Here is a 9,098-nt window from a genome sequence, read left to right on the forward strand (position 1 = left end):
AGCTCTCTCTTCAGGTCCTTCCTGGCTACCCTATAACTCTCAATCGCCCCAATTGAACCTTCACGTCTCATCTTGAGATAGGCCGCCGTCTTCCATTAAACAAGGGATTCCAATTCCTTATTAAACCACGGCTCCCTCGCACGACCCTTTCCTCCCTGCCTGACAGGTACATAATTATCAAGGACACTCAATAGTTGCTCCTTGAACAAGCTCCACATATCATCTACACTCTTGCCTTGGAGTCTACTTTTCCAAGCCACACATCCTAAGTCATGCCTCACCGCATCATAATTTCCCTGACCCCAGCTATAACTCTTGCCCTGTAGTACACACTTATCCCTCTCCATCACGAGAGTAAAAGTCACCGAATTATGGTCACTATCCCCAAAGTGCTCACCTACTTCTAATTCTAACACCTGGCCTGGTTCGTTACCCAGAACCAAATCCAGTATGGCCTCACCTCTTGTTGGCCTGTCTACATATTGTGTCAGGAAACTCTCCTGCACACATTGAACAAACACTGACCCATCTAACGAACTTGAGCTATAGCTTTCCCAATCAATATCAGGAAAGTTAAAGTCCCCCATAACAACCAGCCTATTACTGTCACTCATCTCCTGAATCACCTTCCCTATCCTTTCTTCAATGATTCTAGGACTATTAGGAGGCCTGTAAAAGACTCCTAACAGGGTGACCTCACCTTTCCTATTCCTAACCTCAGCTCAAACTACCTCAGATGGCAAGTCCTCATCCATCGTCCTTTCCACCACTGTAATACTATCTTTGACAAGCAATGCCACACCTCCCCCTCTTTTACCCCCACCTCTGACCCTACTAAAACATTTAAATCCTGAAACCTGCAACAGCCAATCCTGTCCCTGTTCTAGCCATGTCTCCGTAATAGCCACAACATCGAAGTCCCAGGTACCAACCCACGCTGCAAGTTCACCTATTTCGTATACTTCTTGCATTGAAGTATACACACTTCAAGCCACTTTCCTGTTTACAGGCACCCTCCTTTGAAAATGATGCCATGTTCCTAACCTCCCTACACTCCAGGCCCTGCACCCTGAAGCTACAATCTGGGTTCCCATGCCCCTGCAGAGTTAGTTTAAACCCCCCCCCCCCCAAGAGCACTAGCAAACCTCCCCCCAAGAATGCTGGTGCCCCTCAGGTTCAGGTGTAGACCATCCTGTTTATAGAGGTCCCACCGTCCCCAGAAAGAACCCCAGTTATCCAAAAACCGGAATCCCTCCCTCCTGCATCATCCCTGTAGCCACGCATTTAAGTGTTCTCTTTCCCTATTCCTCGAATCTCTATCACGTGGCACGGGTAACAAACCAGAGACAACAACTCTGTTCGTTCTAACTCTGAGCTTCCAACTTCGCTCCCTGAAAGCCTGTCTAACACCCTCGGCACTCCTCCTACCTATGTCGTTGGTGCCAATATGGACCACGACTTCGGGCTTCTCCCCCTCCCCCTCCAGGACCCGGAAAACACGATCAGAGACATCACGTACCCTTGCACCTGGGAGGCAACATACCAAACGTGAGTCTCTCTCGTTCCCACAAAACCGCCTATCTGTGCCCCTAACTATCGAGTCCCCAATTACTACTGCTCTGCTCTTCTTCACCCTTCCCTTCTGAGTAACGGGGACAGGCTCCGTGCCAGAGACCTGAGCCCCGTTACTTACCCCTGGTAAGTCATCCCCCCCACAAGTATCCAAAACGGTATACTTGTTCTTGAGGGGAACGGCCGCAGGTGGTCCCTGCACTGGCTGCTTCCTCCCAGTCCCCCTCACTGTCACCCATCTATCTGCCATCTTTGGAGTTACTACTTCCCTATAACTTTGATCTATGACCCCCTCTGCCTCCCGAATGATCCGAAGTTCATCCAACTCCAGCTCCAGTTCCCTAACACGGACTTGGAGCAGCTGGAGATGGGTGCACTTCCTGCAAGTGTAATCGGCAGGGACGTCGATGGCATCCCTCACCTCATACATGTTGCAGGAGGAACATTGCACTGCCTTCACTGCCATCCCTCTAAAGCTAACTTTTATTTTTAAAAAAACTGGGTCTAAAGAATATAACAAGCAAAATTCAGCACTTACCTACTTACCACAACAGATGTTATTATTAGGTTAGACGAGGAGGGCGGGTGGGAGGCACTACCCGTGTAGTGCCTCGGGTTCCTCTCCTTCGCGCTTTTAAAGGGGGAAAAAACCTACCCAGGTAAGCTTACACTTACTGCTTCCAGGTCTCGGCTGCCCCTCTGGTCGTCGTCACTTCCCCCTGGTGCTCCCGCTCTTTCTGTGAAGAGAGAGTGAAAGAGAAAAAAAAACACCGCTGCCCGCTACCTGTAAGTACTTTTAAAACCAAACGGTCTTACCTTCGCTGCTGCTCGCACTGGAAAGAGTTTGTTTGAGGCAAGAAACAACTTTTAGAAAAAAAGGGACAAGGTTTGTGGCAAGTACGCTGAAAACAATGCCACGTCAATACCAAAAGTGGCTTGATTTTTAACACTTCAAACCCCGCTGAGTAGTCTTAACACTCATTTACACGATGCTAACTATAAACGTGCTAACATGCACAAACACGTGCAAATTCAGGCTGCAACACACCCACCATCGAACACCTCCATATCTTATTCGAGTCTCCATAATGCATTGGCGATCATGTTTTTGTCATCTGCCATATGCACAATTGTCAAGTTGAATGGCTGCAACAATAAGCTCCATCTGAACAATCTGGCATTTTTGCCCTTACGTTTGTCGACTAAACGTCAATAGTGTGTGATCAGTGCATATGATTATGTAAGATGCATTGCTGGTAATAACAACACTAAAATGTTGCCATGCCAACACCAAGTTTAAAGTCTGTTTCTCCAGCGTTGAATATTTCTGCTGATGAACTTTCAACTTTCTGGAAAATTACCCGATGGGTCTTTCTATTCCTGCGTCATCCTCATGAGAGAGGACCACAACGACACCCACATGACTGGCATCATAGAACATAGAACAATACAGCACTGAACAGGCCCTTCAGCCCACGATGTTGTGCCTAGCTTAAGCACCCATCCATGTACCTATCCAATTGCCGCTTAAAGGTCGCCAATGGTTCTGACTCTGCCACTCCCACAGGCAGCGCATTCCATGTCCCCACCACTCTCTGGGTAAAGAACCTACCCCGACATCCCCCCATACCTTCCATCCTTCAACTTAAATTTATGTCCGGTTGTAACACTCTGTTGTACCCGGGGAAAACGTTTCTGACTGTCTACTCTATCTATTCCTCTGATCATCTTATAAACCTCTATCAAGTCACCCCTCATCCTTCGCAGTTCCAATGAGAAATGGCCTAGCACTCTCAACCTTTCCTCGTACGACCTATTCTCCATTCCAGGCAACATCCTGGTAAATCTTCTCTGCACCCTCTCCAAAGCTTCCACATCTTTCCTAAAGTGAGGCGACCAGAACTGCACACAGTACCACAAATGTGGCCCTAACCAAGGTCCGAAACACCTGCAACATCACCTCACGACACTTGAATTCAATCCCTCTGTTAATGAACGCTAATACACCATAGGTCTTCTTACAAGCACTATCCACCTGAGTGGCAACTTTCAAAGATCTTTTAACATCGACCCCAAGATCCCTCTGCTCCTCCACCTTACTAAGAACCCTATCGTTAATCCTGTATTCTGCATTCTTATTTGTCCTTCCAAAGTGGACAACCTCACACTTGACAGGGTTGAAGTCCATCTGCCACTCCTCAGCCCAGCTCTGCATCATTTCGATGTCACTTTGCAGCCGACAACAGCCCACCTCACTATCCATAACTCCACCAATCTTCGTATCATCTGCAAATTTACTGACCCACCCTTCGACGCCCTCTTCCAAGTCATTAATAAAAATTACAAACAGCAGAGGACCCAGAACTGATCCCTGCAGAACTCCATTTGTAACTGGTCTCCAGGCAGAATATTTACCATTTACCACCACTCTCTGAGTTCGACCGGTTAGCCAGTTTTCTATCCAACTGGCCAAATCTCCCTCTATCCCATGCCTCCTGCCATCTGCATAAGCCCACCATGGGGAACCTAATCAAATGCCTTCCTAAAATCCATGTACACGACATCCACTGCTCTACCCTCATTCACATGCTTGGGTCACCTCCTGAAAGAATTCAGTAAGACTGTAAGGCAAGACTTACCCTTCACAAATCCGTGCTGGCTGTCCCTAATCAAGCAGTATCTTTCCAGATACTCATAAATCCTATCCCTCAGTCCCCTTTCCATTATTTTGCCTACCACCGAAGTAAGACTAATTGGCCGGAAATTCCCGGGATTATCCCTATTCCCTTTTTTGAACAGGGGCACAGCATTCACCACTCTCCAGTCTCCTGGTACCACCCCCTTTGACATTGAAGACGAAAAGATCATTGCCAACGGTTCTGCAATTTCCTCTCTTGCTTCACACATAATCCTAGGATATATCCTGTCAGGCCCGGGGGACTTGTATATCCTCAAGTTGTTCAAAATGCCAACACATCTTCCTTCCTAACAAGTATCACTTCGAGCTCACCAGTCCGTGTCACACTCTCCTCTTCAACAATACGGTCCCTCTCGTTTGTAAATACTGAAGAAAAGTACTCATTCAAGACCTCACCTATCTCTTCCGACTCAATACACAGTCTCCCACTACTGTCCTTGATCGGACCTACCCTCGTTCTCGTCATTCTCATGTTTCTCACATACGCATAAAATTCCTTGGGTTTATCCTTGATCTTATAGCCTAAGATTTTTCATGCCCTCTCTCAGCTCTCCTAATTATTTTCATCAGCTCCCTTCTGGCTATCCTGTATCCCTGCAACGCTCTGTTTGAACCTTGTTTCCTTAACCTTATGTAAACCTCCTTCTTCCTCTTTACAAGACATTCAACCTCCCTCGTCAACCAAAGTTCCCTCACACGACCATTTCTTTCCTGCCTGACAGGTACATACATATCAAGGACACGTTGTATCTGGTCCTTGAAAAAGTTCCACATTTCCACGACATCCTTCCCTGACAGCCTCTGCTCCCAACTTATGCTCCTCAGATCCTCTCTTACAGCATCGAATTTACCCTTCCCCCAATTGTAAAACCTACCCTGTTGCACGCACCTATCTCTCTCCATAACCAAGGTGAAAGTCCAATATGGCCTCCCCTCTGGTCGGACAATCTACATACTGAGTTAGAAAAGCTTCCCGGATACACTGCACAAACAACGCCCCATCCAATCTACTTGATCTAAAGAGCTTCCATTCAATATTTGGGAAGTTGAATTCGCCCATGACTACTACCCTGTGGCTTCTGCACCTTTCCAAAGTCTGTTTCCCAATCTGTTTCTCCACATCTATGCTGCTATTGGGGGGCCTATAGTAAACACCCAACCAGGTGACTGCTCCTTTCCTATTTCTGACTTCAGCCCATGCTACCTCCAAAGGCAGATCCCCCTCGAACTGTCTTTCTGCAGCCGTTATACCAATTCTAATTAGCAACGCCACCCCCCTCCTTTTTTACCACCCTCCCTAATCTTACTGAAACATCTGTAACCAGGAACCTCTAACAACCATTCCTGTCCCTCTTCCATCCATGTTTCCGTAACGGCCACAACATCGTAGACCCAGGTACCGATCCATGCCTTAAGTTCACCCACCTTATTTCTGATACTCCTTGCGTTGAAGTATAAACACTTGAAACCATTTCTGTGTCCGCAAGTATTCCCTGTCAGTGCTACCTTCTCCACAGCCTCCCTACATTCTTGGACATCCTGACAAACTGCTAGCCTATTTGCTGGATTACAAGTCCGGATCCCATCCCCTGCCAAATTAGTTTGAACTCCTCCGAAGAGTGGTAGCAAACCTACCTCCCAGGATATTGGTGCCCTTCTGGTTCAGGTGCAACCCGTCCTGCTTGTACAGGTCCCACCTTCCCCAGAATGCAGTCCAATTGTCCAAATACCTGAAGCCCTCCCTCCTCCACCATCCTTGCAGCCACGTGTTCAACTGCACTCTCTCCCTATTCCTTGCCTCACTGTCACGTGCATCGATAGCCACCTTGAAAGGCTTCGTGCAATCGAGTGCGGCTAATAGTAGGGCCGTGGATAAATACAGTTTTGGGGCTGTCAAATGTCTTTTGATTGCCCTCTGACCACTGAAAACTCTTGGCTTTTTTTAACAATTCGATGAGTGGAGGAGCCACGCTGCTGAAGTTCGGCATAAACTTTTGGTAAAATCCACTCAGCCCTTGAATCTGCTGAGGCACTGCTTTTCTTGTCGATAGCATGGGAAATTCCCCAATTATTTTCATTTTCGCATCCCGTGAGGCCGTTTATCCACGTCCAAAAACATGGCCCAGGAAGTTGACTTGGGCTTTGGTAAATTAACTTTTAGCTAGGTTTACCACCAAGCCTGCCTTCCGAATTTGATCGAGTAAGTCCGATAAATCCCGCAAATGCTTCTTTTATGAATGACTAAATATCACGAGGTCATCAATATATCCCACACAGCTGGGTAATCCGGCAGTGACCTTATTAGCCAAACTCTGAAATGTGGCTGGAGCGTTTTTCACACGAAATGACTTAGGACTGATAGTCCATTTGACGCCACGAAAGGCAAAATTGCCTTTGCTCTTGATGACAGAGGTAGTTGCGAGTTGCCTCTGAGCAAGTCCAACTGGGCAATATAAGTTGTAAGTTCCAGGTTTTTCGACATAGTCCTCCAAACGTGGATATGCATCAGTCTTTGTAACGGCGTTGACTTTAAGGTAGTCCACACAGAACCGTTGGTTACCACCTGGCTTTGGCACCATGAGTGTCGGTGAGCTCCAATCACCGCAACTCACTTCGATTATGCCATGCGTTCTATTTCCTTCTGAAACTGTACCACCTTTAGAGGGTTCTGCTTAATCGGAACAGCATTTTCTATATCCACATCACGCACAAGTTGGTTAGTACTTCCCATTTAATTTCTGCATGTCTCTCCATGTGATAGTAATAATTCTTTCAGATCCATTTCGATTTTGTTGTGCAAGGTAACTCAAAAATTCATCCCAATTTTTGGCATCTTCTTCATTGTTCAATTTGATTTGAGGAATGTCCAATTTGGAATCCTCTGAACTTGGTTCTTACTTCTGAGTTGTAATCATTAATAACTTGTCCTCTTGCTTTCCTTCCCTATCAAAATACATTTTGAACTGATTCACATGACACACTCTGTGAGATTGCTTCCTGTCTCCAGTCCTTTTCAAGTAGATCACCACAGTCAGTTTCTTCTTAATTTGAAAAAGTCCACTAAACCAGGCTTTTAAAGGCGCACCTGTTACTGGAAATAACACCAATACCCTAACCATATTGCAAAATTGCGCATTTGTGATTTCTGATCTTATTTTGTTCGTTATTTTCCGTGATACGTTAAAATGCAGTCTAGTCAACCCTCCAGCTCTAATTTCCCTGAAATGGGACACATAGTTCAAATGGGTGGTCTCTGAATTTGGGCTTATAATTTCTCCTTAATCAATTTTAACAGTCCTCTTACTTCATGCCCCAAAATTAATTCAAATTGACTAAACTTGATCGATATATTCGGGTGCATGTCTGATTCACAAAAAGTACAAATAGCATGCCCTTATTGCAATCATCTGGAAAATCCTGACCATAAGCCCTCAACATAGTCTTTTCTGTTTGAAGCCATCTCTCCACTGCTTTCTGCGATTCTGGACGTTATGCAATAGATTTGAATTGCTTTATTGTCAAGTTATTCATAACCTCCTTGGATAGTTTGGATGTGAACTTTGATCCTTGATCTGACTGGATCTCTATTGGTAGTCCATATCTAGTTAAAAAAAAAGCAATTATTCTACAAAACGTTTAGTTGTGATGTTGCGTAATGGGATTGCCTCTGGAACTCTCATCGACAGATCCATTATTGTTAAGAAATACTTATTCCGTTTTGTTTTACGTAGGAGAACTACGCAATCAATCAAGACTCTTATGAAAGTTTGTCAAATGCTGGAATAGGTATTAAAGGTGCAGGTTTTAATACTGCCTGTGGTTTTCGGATTAGCTGATATCTATGACACGTCTGGCAAAACTCACCTATTCCTTCTTGTAGTCCAGGCCAGTAAAAATGTCTTTGTATTTTAGCCTGTGTTTTCCTCCCCAAAATGACCTTCAAGTGGTAGCTCATGCACCACTCGCAGCACTTCCTTTCCATACCCGACTGGCAAAACAATTAGATGAATCTCGGCCTATTTCTCATCGACTTGAATGTGTGATGGTCTCCATTTCCTCATTAAGGTATCATTTCTTAAGCAATAATACAGAGGAAGGTATTCACTGTGCTTTTCTGGATTTGCCTTTTGATATAACTGTTTTAACTGCTCACCTTTCTGCTGTAATTCAATCAGCTTAGCAGAGCTAAACTTACATGCATGTTTACCTATTTGCTCCTTCTCTACTCCACTTATCTGATCAAAGTATGTTTCGGATAAAACGGTGTCAACTTCCTTTTCTGTGCCGTTTGATCTCTCCTGATTCAGCCTGTGTCTCTGTGATTTGGTGATCACACAATCAGGGAAAACTCCTGGAAACCATTCTCCCTGTCTTCAATATCCTATGTCACCACTGGCTTTTCAACTGCAGGAAGCAGCCCGCCTACTGGTGAATCAGCCAAGGACAAGGACAAGCCATTTGCAAGGAGAAATTGTATTCCTGGAGCTGCGACTTTGTCCAGTAATCCGACTACACCTTCTCCACTCTTCTCTGGACTCTCTAGCATCACTTTGCATAACTGAGCATAACTCACCATGAATTCCTGTTACAAGTACCTTTTCAGTCAATCCTCCCTCAGGAGTGCATGTCTCCTCATCCTTCAGAGGATGCTGTGTTCCTTAATATTGTGACCTCCTCACCTCCTGTTACTGACCTATGCAAATACGCTTTAATATTTTATGCACATCTGGCACTGCATGCATAATCAACCTCTGATCATCTTGTACACTCTGAGGCCGTTGTCTCACTTCCCTTGTGCTTTCTGTTACTCGTGCAACCAACCTTCCAG

The sequence above is a fragment of the Chiloscyllium plagiosum genome, unplaced genomic scaffold (genome assembly GCF_037043375.1).
Source record: "Chiloscyllium plagiosum isolate Xiang-an unplaced genomic scaffold, Cpla_swu_hap1 HiC_scaffold_41, whole genome shotgun sequence".
In the NCBI taxonomy this organism is placed as follows: domain Eukaryota; kingdom Metazoa; phylum Chordata; class Chondrichthyes; order Orectolobiformes; family Hemiscylliidae; genus Chiloscyllium; species Chiloscyllium plagiosum.